Source organism: Leptodactylus fuscus, chromosome 4, assembly GCF_031893055.1.
Source record: "Leptodactylus fuscus isolate aLepFus1 chromosome 4, aLepFus1.hap2, whole genome shotgun sequence".
Classification (NCBI taxonomy): Eukaryota; Metazoa; Chordata; class Amphibia; order Anura; family Leptodactylidae; genus Leptodactylus; species Leptodactylus fuscus.
This window is the reverse complement of record NC_134268.1, coordinates 203,311,624-203,325,379: the sequence shown is the minus strand read 5'-3', so window position 1 is coordinate 203,325,379 and position 13,756 is coordinate 203,311,624.

The following is a 13,756-nucleotide window of genomic DNA, read 5'->3' as shown; positions in this document are numbered from 1 at the left end:
AGTCCAGTACATATAGTACAAGTACACAGTAGTACGATACATGGAATATAAGTAGAGAGCAGTACCGATAGATAGCAGTAGAATATAGTACCTATAATACAAGTATAGACTGCATAGATGAGACACCGAGGCCTCTTCACATCTGAGTCGGTAATCCATTTGGAGAAGTCCACATGGGACCCCCCCCCCCCCCAAACAGACTACTAAACGCATTGACAAGCGGTGTACAGTGAAAGCACATGGACCCCATAGACTATAATGGCATCCGTGTGCTTTCTGTGCGGTGTCTGCACAGAACATGCAGACAGAAGAGTACTTCACGATCTACTTTCCTGTCCACATGATTTGTGCAAGCAGCACGCGGAAAGCACACGGACTCCATTATAGTCTATGGCAGGGATCCTCAAACTTTTCAAACAAGAGCCCAGTTCAATGTCCCTCAAACCACTGGAGGGCCGAAATATAGTTTAAAAACATTTAAGATTATATGCTCCACAGTAGCACCCCTCACAGTATTATACGCTCCACAGTAGTACCCCCCCACAGTATTATACGCTCCACAGCAGGCCCCCTCCAGTATTATATGCTCCACTGTACGCCCCCCGCACACACAGTATTATATGATGCTCAGTACACCCCCCACACATATTATTATATGCCCCGCAGTATGCCCCTCCACACACAGTATTATGTGCTGCTTAGTACACCCCCCCCACACAGTATAATCTGCTCTTCAGTACACCCACCCACACACTATTATATGCTCCTAAGTACGCCCCCCACTGTATTATATGTTCCTCAGTACGCCCCCACACACTTTATCATGTGCTCCTCAGTACATATGTACTCCTCACACTTTATTATATGCTCCTCAGAACATATGTATCCCCCCTCCCGCCTTACAAACACACAAACACACTCACTGTATCATACTTACCCATGAAGAGCCGCCGCGCCTCCTCCTCCTTCAGACTGCAGGCGTGATGATTAACATCATCGCACCTGCGTCGGGGCAGAGGTCACTCTCTGCTGTCTGTAGGCCACGTGTCCGCGCGAGGCAGAGGTCACTCTCTGCTGTCAATGTAGGCTGCGCGTCCGCGGCCTACACTGACAGCTCTCAGTTGTATGTGCATTTGCACATACAACTGAAAGCAGCGATACGCTCACTAACGGGGAATCTTGGATTCCCCATTAGTGAGAGATCCAGATGACGGCACGGGGGCCACATGTGGCGGGCCTGACAAATGTCCTCGGCGGGCCGCATGTGGCCCGCGGGCCTTAGTTTGAGGACCCCTGGTCTATGGGGTCCGTGTGATTTCACTGCACACTGCTTGCCAATGCGTTCGGTAGTCCGTTCAGGGGGGTCTCCACGCCGACTCCCCCGAACGGATTACCAACGCAGATGTGAACGAGGCCTAAGCCTTTGTTATGTTCCCACCTTACTGATCAATAAAAACCAGGACACACTGAACTTTCTTATCTGGGCTGGTAATGGCCATAGCTTTCATTTCAATCTTTATACTTGGCAGAATAAACATAACTGGGCTTACATTCCTGTTTTTTTAATATTCAGCTCAGCTCTCATGTCTTAAATCCCTTTATACATTATATGTGCAGGGTCCCAGAAGGTCCTAGTTCATGTATTTGTCTATTGTGCTCCTTGGCTATGTTGGTATGTCCCGTCCTTTATGTATGTTTCCCCCTGCACTGTTCAAATCCTTGCCTTAGTACAGCCCTGGCCTATCACAGGCCACTGGGCGGGACTGAGCCGAGCGCCGGGCCCCTTCACACGGCGAGCCGTACACGTGAGCGCTTCCCATTCACTTCAATGGGAGCGCTCGTAGAGTAAAAAGCAGCCCATTCATTTCAATGGGGAGCGCTCGTATGCCGGCTCCCATAGAAATGAAAGGGATCTGCTTTGTACGCGCTGATTCTGACCGTGTTTTAACGTTCAGAATCAGTCAGTGTATCAGTAGTGTGAAGGGGTCCTAACTTCTACATCCAAGGGATCGTTAATAAATTGGTGATTGTTTTCACCACAACTTTGACTCCTGAGTCGTACCTGCATAACATCAGGGCCCTTCTGAACTCCCATCATACCGCCTCAGAGAGGAGAGGTCCCCTCACCAAACTAGAAGTGCCCCGAGGAAATTACTACTACCACCACCATCCGGTAGTGCTGCAGGATACCCTTTAACTGTGTCCAGCCCTGGAGTGGGATTGGGGTGTATGAGGAGCGCGCTCAACCTTGCAGGTGGCACAGCCATGACTAGTAAAACAGGCTATGAGAGCTGTGTACCTAACCTCCAACCTACCCCCACCCCCCCTATTGTTACCTATTCAAGATAATTCAATAATGCGCGGACACCAGGCTGGAAGAAAAGGCCACAGCGGCATTTATTAATTTTACATTCTGATCAAACATATTCAACCATGTAACCAAAACAATATACCATCCTCCCCATTCATAAAACAATGTCCCTTTCTGGAACTGCTAATTAACTATAAGGAGGGGTCCCTGAAGGGACCAATACCATGTCACGTTCCTCCCCTCCGATATTTACCCCTAGCCGTTTAGCACCTGGCCCAGGGGCACCAGAATCGGAGAGTACCTCCATCCTGGGTACCCTGACCGCAGGACATACCCACTATTCTGGTTCACCAACCAGCATCTCATTTCCCAAATTACTAATTGGGTGTGGATGACCCCCCTTGGCCGTCCACCCCCACTACTGATTTAACTACCCATAAGACCTCCAGAGACCCCTCCTTTCAACGCCACCGTGACGACAAAATCAAAGGGAGGGCGGGCGGGACAACTTTACTCTTCTATCTCTAACTCCAGAATGATCCCCCAGTTGTGTATTATTATTTACTAAACAGTGACTTAGCCCAACCCTCTGCCCTCAAACTAACCCTTTTACCTTAAACTGACCTTACTGGCTCTAAACCTCTTTACAGTCATGCGCCCCTTTTAGCTACCCCTGTGGGTCCGCTGTCTGGGGGCTTCCTTGACTAGTAAAACAGGCTATGAGAGCTGTGTACCTAACCTCCAACCTACCCCCCCCCCCCTATTGTTACCTATTCAAGATAATTCAATAATGCGCGGACACCAGGCTGGAAGAAAAGGCCACAGCGGCATTTATTAATTTTACATTCTGATCAAACATATTCAACCATGTAACCAAAACAATATACCATCCTCCCCATTCATAAAACAATGTCCCTTTCTGGAACTGCTAATTAACTATAAGGAGGGGTCCCTGAAGGGACCAATACCATGTCACGTTCCTCCCCTCCGATATTTACCCCTAGCCGTTTAGCACCTGGCCCAGGGGCACCAGAATCGGAGAGTACCTCCATCCTGGGTACCCTGACCGCAGGACATACCCACTATTCTGGTTCACCAACCAGCATCTCATTTCCCAAATTACTAATTGGGTGTGGATGACCCCCCCTTGGCCGTCCACCCCCACTACTGATTTAACTACCCATAAGACCTCCAGAGACCCCTCCTTTCAACGCCATGACGAGCATGAGTGACCCCCTTATGAATGCTCGTCCCGCCAAACCTGGAGGGCACGGTCCACCCCATCCTGGATACCCAAAAGCCAGATATCAAGACCGATGGCGTTCAAGTGGACCCCATCAGGCCGAAACAAGTCCGATGACACCGACTCTAATTCGCGGTGACGAATCACCAGACCCCCATTACGCGCCACGAAGCGACCTACCGCCCTATTGACCTTGGCCCTGGCCTTGTTGATGGCACGGGCCGAGCGAGCATGGCGCCACCGCATCCTGGCCACCATGTCCGACCACACTATCAGCAACCCTGGGTAAGAGGTCCAAAGCCGGAGCAGATCCAGCTTCACATCCCGTATGACTTCTCGCGAGGCACGCAGGCCGAGGTCGTTCCCCCCGGCATGGATGACCAAAACATCGGGGGGCCTATCCCGATCCGCATGACCCTGCAATTCCGAGAGCAGCCGCGACCACAACAGACTCCGGACCCCAATCCACCTAACCTGAGCCACGGAGCGGTCATAACCCAGCTGGCGCCCCGACGGGCGGGCTTCGGCCCGCACGCCTCCCCAGTAGACATAAGAATGTCCTGCAATCCACACGAGACACTGAGGAGCACCTGTAACAGAAAACAAAACACGACCATCAGAAACCAAACAATAGAAAACAAACCAACCACGGAACAAAACCACCCAGCCCTCGCCCCCCGTGAAACAGCAACCTTTCGGCCAGAAGCCCCCTTCCCCCTTTCCAAGAGAGACCGAAATCCCTAGAGCAGCCCCGGACGAACATAGAGCCGGTACCGCTCCGATTCCCACCTACCAATACGCCGGATAACCGTGGGGGGGAGGCCCCAACGAGCCGCCTCCGTGGCCGCCCCAATCCGGAAGGAATGGGAACTATAATCCCCCGGCGGAATACCCAACTTCTCCAAACCTTTCCGAAACACCTGCACAAACTGGAATTTAGACAAACACGACAGATCGCCATGCACCAACAATGCCCCTCCACCCGCTGGGCGCACGGCCATAAAGGCCGCAAAACAGTGCACCGGGCACGCCACTGAATCCGGAAGCGGGCGCAACCGGACAACCAGCCCCCTGCCCTCCCGATCGGTTTTAGAACGGCGGAGAAGGCAAGCTAACTCTCCGCCGTCCATCCGGCAATCACCCAATCCCAAACCCCCGGGGCACCGTCGGCTGGGGGAAACAAGTTCAGAGACCCGAAAGGTGCCGAAGAAGGCCAGGGAAAAAGCCAAGCGAAACAGGAGCACCTCATATTCCGACCCACATACATCCCCCAAAACACCCAACAACTCACTCAGAATACCAAATGATAGCGGCCTTCTCCGATCCCTACGTGATGATCCCCTCTTGAAACCTCGCACAGCCTGCCGAACCAAAAAGGACTTAGTAAAATCCTGCAAGCCCCGCCACTTAAACCAGAACGCTAGCGCAGCCAAGCGTCTAGACAACCCGGAAGAAGAAACCCCGTTAACAAAAGCCGACCCCACAAAGTACAAAACAGTGGCGTCCCAATCGATCCCAACCCCGTCCCCATGCAACTGCCTCACCAAATCCTCCCACTCTGACCAACATCGGGAGTAGCCGTCCCACGTGGAATCCGCCAAAGATCGCCGAACCAGTTGCAGAGCCGCAGTCAAACCAGCGCCCACAGTTCCTCCGGGCAAGGCAATCCCTCCTGGTCCGCCAGCGGCGCCAACTCCCGGAACCTGGACCACTGAAAACGAGAAATGGAATCAGCGATAACATTCCTCGTCCCAGGAAGATGCACTGCCACAAAATGAGCATTCAATTCCAGACCCCGCAACACGAGTCTGCGCAACAAACGTACCACTGGCGGAGAATTGGCAGACTGTGAGTTGATGGCCTGAACCACCCCCAGATTGTCACACAGGAAACGCACTCTACGATCCCGGAGACGATCCCCCCAAAGCACCGTCGCCACCACAATGGGGAACAACTCCAGCAACGCCAAGTTGCGCACCAAACCAGAGTCCCGCCACGCCACGGGCCACTCCCCCGCACACCACTGACCCTGGAAATAGGCCCCAAACCCAGCTCCACCCGCCGCATCTGTGAACAGTTCCAGATCGACATTGGACACAGGGGGCCCCATAACCAAAGACCTAACATTGTATCGGGCCAAAAACTCACCCCAAACAGCCAAATCTTCCCTCAACCCCACATGCAACCGCACGAAGTGCAAAGGACGGCGCACTCCCGCCGTCGCGGCCGCCAAACGCCGACAGAAAACACGCCCCATGGGCATAATGCGACATGCAAAATTAAGCCGGCCAAGCAGCGACTGGAGCTCCCGCAACCTAAGCTTCCGCCGACGGATTGCCACCTCCACAAGGTCTCTCAGCTCCCTCAGTTTGTCCTCAGGCAAACGACACTCAAAACGAACGGTGTCTATCACAATCCCCAAAAACTTCACTACTGTCGCCGGACCCTCCGTTTTTTCCGGAGCCAACGGAACCCCAAACAGCCGACAAACCCGAACCATCTCCTGCAGCAAAACTGAACACACCCAAGTTCCAGGGGGGCCCACAAAAAGAAAATCGTCGAGGTAGTGCAGCACCGATTCCACCTGGGTCCGCTGCCGCACTACCCACTCCAAAAAGGTGCTGAACATCTCGAAGTAGGAACAGGAGATTGAACAGCCCATCGGGAGACACTGGTCAACAAAATAACCCCCCTCCCACTTACACCCCAACAAACAAAAACTGTCCGGATGGACCGGCAAGAGGCGAAACGCCGCCTCTATGTCAGTTTTGGCCAAAAGGGCACCCTTACCATAACGTCGCACCCACGCCAACGCCGAATCGAACGAGGCATAAGAAACAGCGCATAGGGCCGGGTCAATGCCATCATTCACAGACCCCCCTTCGGGGTGGGACAAATGGTGAATCAGGCGGAATTTGTTAGGCTCCTTCTTGGGAACCACCCCCAAGGGTGAAATTCTCAAGTTGTCAATTGGAGGGCGGGCAAAAGGTCCCGCCATGCGCCCCAATTCCACCTCTTTCGCCAATTTCTGACCAACCACCTCCGGATGGGCCAGAGCAGACAACAAGTTCTTAGGCTCCCTCCCCCCCCCCAAATTAGAACAAGGGATCTTAAAACCCTGTTCGAACCCCTCCCGCAACGCCATCGCCGCCTGTCTATTTGGATAACTGGCGAGATACTCCGCCATTTTTCCCACCCTCACCGGAGTCGCCCCCTTCTGGTCAGCATCCCCACCTTTTCCTTTCCCTTTCTTGAAGCACCGGGTGAGGGTGTGCGCACCACCACAGCCGGAACATTCATGTTTAAAGCGGCAGTCCCCGCCAAACTTGCAGTGTCCCTCGTTGAACTGCCAGCAGCAGCCCTTACCGCTCCCCGCCGACCGTCCGGCTGCAGAACCCGAACCGCCGGCTCCTTCCCGAAAGGACTGGCCACCACCTCCCTTAGGGGCCGCCATCAGCTTCATCCAAGCGCTGATGTCCTTGTGGTCCCACCGGAGAGACGGGCGGACCGCCTTCCTCTGGCGGAAATGCTCGTCATAGCGGAGCCAAGCATTACCGCCATAGACCCTGTAAGCTTCCCCTATGGAATCCATATAAGTAAACAAGGCCGAGCAATTCTCCGGCGCCTTCTCGCCCACGACGCTGGCAAGAATCGCGAACGCCTGTAACCAGTTTGAAAAAGTCCGAGGGATCAGGCGGTATTGCCGCCTTTCCTCCTCCTCCTTTTTACACTCGTCGGGCTTAACCCTGTCCAAATTAAACTTCTCCAAGGGTAATAGGGAGAAAATCTCCACGTATTCCCCTTTCCAGATCTTTTCTCGTACCTCCTGCTTCAAGTGAGCCCCCAGAGGCCCCTCAAAGCAAACATATACTTCCCCTTGGGCAGAGTCCGCCAAGCGGACATCCTCCTGCGGCTTCGCCAACGCCGCCCCCTCCCCAGCAGCAGCCACCCCTGAAACCGCTACGCCAGAACCCGCCACGGGCACTACAGGGGACCCCCCCAAAGCGACCCCAGAAACCGCAACACCGGAACCCGTCACAGGCCCTACAGGAGACCCACCCAAAGCTCCCCAAACCCCCGCCGGGGACCCCCCAGAAACCAATCCCCCTAAACTAAGCAATTGCTGAACCCCATGTACAAACATTTGCAACCCCTCTAAAGTTAAAACATTAACCCCCCCTCCCCCACAGTCCCCAGATGTAGAAGGGGTGGTGTCACACTCACCCGGTCTCGCAGGGGGGCTGGCCCCGGCAGCCGTCCTTCCACAGCAGGCTGGGCCTCCAGGCCGGCGCAGAGATCCCTCCGGAGCTGGGGGCTGCAGACTGCCGCCCGCGACGCCGCCACCTTCCGCCGGCACCGCCGGGCTTCGGCGACGCTGGAGGCTGCAGCAAGGCCGGACAGGGGAGGCAGGCCGCAGCTCCAGGACTGGGGACAAGGGGTCCTCCCCTTCCCCGCGGCCAGAATCCTCCGCGTCGCTGACGATGCTTCCGGGGGCGGAGCCATCGGAATCGGACTCCGCCCCTTGCGGCTCCACGTCCTCAATGCAGCAAGATGGCCGCCGGCTCACCACTTCCGGGCGGGTCGCAGCGCTCCCGCGGTCTCGCCCTGCCCGGCTCCCAGGACGAGCAGCCAGGCCAACAGAAGAAGGGAGAGGCGCCGGACAGGGCCCGGGCCTCCGCTCAAGCTGGGCCCGCCCCCTGCTTGGCTCATCAGCAGGGGAAGCGGCCGCTTCAGGTACTGGATCCCGTCGCCGGGGGGAGGGGGAGCAGCGCTGTGATCCCCCCGGTACCTCCAGTCCGGATTGCTGGGCAGGATTCCTCCTGGCCTGACTCCCAGCCTGCGGGTGGCGCCGACTGGAAGCCGAAGCCCGAGGGTCCCGTGTGGGGCTCCTTCTGCGTCTCCGGGGCTGAGGCGATATCTGAGGGCTGAGCCTCTCTGGCGGCCTCGCACGTCTCCTGCGAGGCCTGGACTCCTGTGCCCCAGCTGGAGCGACAGGGGCAGGAGCATCCCCCAAAAGCCGGTCCTGGAGCCAACCAGGGCCCCGGTGTAGGGCAGCCTGGCGCACCTGGGCCAGCAGCGCATCAAGGTCATCAGCCATGGTAAGAGACAACTTTACTCTTCTATCTCTAACTCCAGAATGATCCCCCAGTTGTGTATTATTATTTACTAAACAGTGACTTAGCCCAACCCTCTGCCCTCAAACTAACCCTTTTACCTTAAACTGACCTTACTGGCTCTAAACCTCTTTACAGTCATGCGCCCCTTTTAGCTACCCCTGTGGGTCCGCTGTCTGGGGGCTTCCTGTGTTACTACATCTCCCATCCTCTGGTCTCCGCCTCCGGGTTGTGTTTGTTTGTTTTTTGCAGACCCAGTTGTACTTTTTGATTATACTATTTTGGGGAATGTCTGTTGCTTTGATCATTTTTTATTCAATTTTTTTAATAGAGACGAATCAGCGAAAAAATGGCGGCTCAGCTCTTTTGATTTTCCCCGCTGTGGTGCTCACAGTATGGGAACATTTTTTTTATACCTTTGTGGACCAGGGTTTTTGGACACAGGGATATCTCATATGTGCAAGTTGAATTTTTAGTTCTTTTTACTTTTTTTTATTTTTACTGTATTTATTAACCTCTAGGGCATCTTGAACTCCAGGGGTCCAAACAAGCCTTGGAGCCTTCAAAAGAATCCCTGATTTCATGGCAATGGATCCCAGTTCCGGGAACCAGTGATCAAAATGGCGGCACACATGCACTGCTGGGAAAATGGCGCCTTAGTCAGCTTTGACTCAAGTGCCGGGGTTCTTAATGCCTGTATTTAATGCGGGCACTGATTGTAGGCATTAGCGCCCAACATTTACTGTAATAGTACGGAGCATGTCGGGAAGGGGTTAATAACAAGGAAACCATTGTGCAGGACAGATTAGATAACCCCTGGTGGGCTGTGGCAGATAATCACATTTTTAGACCCATTTGTCTTTGGGATCTGATGGCAGTTCCAACTATGTCAGACCAGGTTACTCTCTTCTACCCTCAGTTATTATAATATTCTCCCCTCCACCTCTCCCTCCCGGACATGAAGAGGCCTTTGTCTCTCCATCACATGATCGCTTTGTCACATTGCCACTGGTGTTGCCATTTGTAAAGCAATGGAGCGGCAAATTAAACAGACTGTGCGAGTAAGACAACATGCTCATATATGAGATAGCAATGTGTATGAGAGCTCCGGGAGTGTGGCGAGGCGTCCGCACCCTACACAGAAGAGCAGATTCATCCACAATTACTAATGATTTGTTCCACAGTAAGATGGTTATTGAACATCAAGTGAAAAATCTAGATTGTGTAGAAATGAGATGGAGAGATAGATATATGAGAGGATAAAAGAGGCAAAGCTCCGAGACATGAAATATGTTGTTTATAGAATGTGAGATACAGTGGATAGGTAAATAGATAGATAGATAGATAGATAGATAGATAGATAGATAGATAGATAGATAGATAGAGATAGATAGATAGATAGATAGATAGATAGATAGATAGAGATAGATAGATAGATAGATAGATAGATAGATAGATAGATAGATAGACAACAAAAAAAAGGTTAAGATAGCACTGCGAACTGGGATGTACAGCCTTAACCCTTTTTTGTTGTGTATTACATAGTGAGGGGTGGTTACTTTCACGGTTTGACTAGCATTCCCTTCTAATTGCACAGGTTTATCCAACTGAAAAAGTATATCTGCTTGATGCCTCATTCACATCTGCATCGGTAATCTGTTCGGGGACTCCACATGGGGCCCCCAGTTTCATGTCCCCAATCCGTCTCTGCCCCCATTTTCATGTTTCCTCTCCATCTCTGCCCCCAGTTTCATGTCCCCCCTCCATCTCCGCCCCCAGTTTCATGTCCCCCCTCCATCCCTGCCCCCAGTTTCATATCCCCCTCCATCTCTGCCCCTAGTTTCATATCCCCCTCCATCTCTGCCCCTAGTTTCATGTCCCCCCTCCATCCCTGCCCCCAGTTTCATGTCCTCCCTCATTTATGCCCCCAGTTTCATGTCTCCCCTTCATCTCTGCCCCAAGTTTCATATCCCCCTCCATCTCTGCTCCTAGTTTCATGCGTCCCCTCCATCTCTGCCCCCAGTTCCATGCGTCCCCTCCATCTTTGCCCCCAGTTTCAAATCCCCCTCCATCTCTGCTCCCAGTTTCATTTGTCCCCTCCATCTCTGCCCCCAGTTTCATGCCTCCCCTTCAGTTTCATTGGTCCCCTTCATTATGTTTCCCCTCAATGTTTAAGGGTGCATTCACACTGAGTAAACGCTAGCTTATTCTGAACGTAAAACACGTTCAGAATAAGCGGCGTCTAAAGCAGCTCCATTCATTTCTATGGGAGCGGGGATACGAGCGCTCCCCATAGAAATGAATGGGCTGCTTCTTTCACTCCGTGCAGTCCCATTGAAGTGAATGGGGAGTGCCGGCGTGTACGCTCCGGCATGAGCAGAGCTTGCCGTATACGCCGGCACTCCCCATTCACTTCAATGGGACTGCACGGAGTGAAAGAAGCAGCCCATTCATTTCTATGGGGAGCGCTCGTATCCCCGCTCCCATAGAAATGAATGGAGCTGCTTTAGACGCCGCTTATTCTGAACGTGTTTTACGTTCAGAATAAGCTAGCGTTTACTCAGTGTGAATTCACCCTAACACAAAAAACCACTGATACTCACCTTTTCCCCTGCAGCTCTCTCCGCAGTTTCACTCACAGAGTTGTAGGCGTGATGTGACGTCATCACATGACGTCATCACATCACGTGCCTACACATCAAGGAGACAGATCACAGCGTTAAAGCAAGAGCTGAGCTGCTGCTTTGACAGCTCCTGCTTTAATCGCCCATGTATTCAACTCCTCTGCATCTGGGACATACCTCCCACTGACTGGGACTGCGGGACATAACCCTGAATCCAGAAATATCCCGCGGAATCTGGGACTGTTGGGAGGTATGGTGCATGCATGTGTGTGGTCTGTGTATATGTATGCATGTGTGTGCACGTGCGTATATGTGTGCGTACGCGTATGATCCATGTGTATGTATGCGTGTGTGCATGCAAGTGTGTGGTCCGTGTATACAGTATGTATGCGTGTATGTGCACATGTGTTTGTGTGTGTGCAGTGCAAGTGTCCATACGTGCAGTAGTTGTGTATGAATACAAGTGTGCTCTGTTTGTCCGTGTGCGTAATGCGCATTCATCTGAGTTTGTTTGCGTGCGTGTGTAGTCCTTGCATGCGTGTGTGTGCATGTGGTATTTATAGGGTGGTGTTGTGGTATTTGTTGGATGATGTTTGTGTTTTGTGTGTCTAGAGTGCTCTGGCATTTGTGTGGTGTTGTGCTTGTGTGTTGGTGTATGTGTACTGTCTGTGTGATGTATATATGGTGTTTGTGAAATGCTTGTGTGTCGTGTGTGCTGATGCGGCCCCTTTAGCAGTGACTCTTTGGCGCCGTCGCTATAATCAGTCCCTGTCAGTCACAACTGTTGTTTTCCCCTCAGCACTTTCACATTTCCCCATTATATAGGAACTAACTTCAGGGGCCACAATCTCATGACGGGGGGACGCTAGTGAGATTTAACATGCTCAGTATTCTGCTCCTGTCAGTGGAGAGGGGCGTGAAAAATTTCACCAAAATCGGGCGAGAAAGAAAGAAATAGCATTAAATTTGAGTCTCAAAAAATTGAGTTTCAGAATGAACAAAGAATGCAAAAGAAAAAAAAAAGACGTTAGGCTCGGTTCACATCTGCGTTCGGGTTTCCATTTGGGGAACATGCTTGGGGATCCAAAAAATCAGAGGCTAAAAACAATAGAAAAGGTGTATGCTAGGACTGGAGTCAAAGCAGTGAAGACTACACACACAGTAACATAACACAAGTGGAATCGCAGCACGTACAGCTCTATCACATCTATGGCCCAGGTATTCCGAGGGAAAGAAGCATTTACAAAAAGTTGCTCGATGAATTTAGCTAAAAATGTATTCTCCTTAAGAAGGCACGTCCCCCATCATCCTATATATTTAGACTGTTGTGCATTAGAACAACAAGGCCGAGAAAGGGAAGGTATGGGGGCCACCAACTCTGAGAAACTCTACTCAAGGGTCCCCATTGCAACCACACAAAGCCCACAATATTTGTACCTAATTGTGTAAGTCCTATTTATCGCAGCTCCTAAAATGGAGCATTTACTTTGTTGTTTGCCTGTTCCAGCCTTTCGCTCACATTGTCATTCAGTCGGCACAGTCGTGCGCCAGGTGCTATTTGTCAGTGTTGCCATTGTGTGAACTACTGTGAGAATCATAAATTTATAGGTGAGAACTTGATGGCACTTTACATTATGATTTCCAACCGCTTTAATATAAATCATTACCCGGCTGATGATGAATTACACCGCGTGCACTTCTGTTATTGCCTGCGCACAAATGATGTTACAATATGTTTTCTTCTTATTTTAATATGTTTATGTATTCAAGTGTAGCTCTTATTAATACCCGTACAGTTAGTCTGGGACCATTGGATACGACGCCTTCAGATTTTTTGGACAGTCAAATAGGAATCCTGGTGTCCGATAGCAAAAATCAGAATGACCCCCTTCTCCACAACACAAACAAGGGTAAGGAAGGGCAGTGGTTGTAGAAATTATGTATATTCTCTTAATACTCTTTAGTCAATGCTCTTAACCCTGTTCTACACCATATTATTACGTCGCACTGAGTGTATATTTAACACTCCATGTAGTGTATACAGTGCTGTAACGCCATGGGCACAGGAGCTGTGTCTGCAACATTACTTACGGATCTCAACCATATTACACAGCCAAGACCTGAGACTAGCCACCAGAGTCAGAAAATACCCAGATACAGGCAGCTTATCCCTTCAGATGTGTGTATATATATATATATATATATATATATATATATATATATATACAGTCAGTGGCGTAACTAAGAATAACTGGGCCCCAAGGTGAACATTTGACATGGGGCCCCCCTGACCCTAACCGACCGACCCAACCCCCCTGCCCCCGTGCACACAAACCGCATTTCTGCACACACTATTATGCCCCATAGTAGTCCCTGCATACAGTATTATGCCCCATAGTGGCCCCTGTGTAATGTATTATGCCCCATAGAGGACCCTGCACACAGTAATGTGCCCCATTGTGGG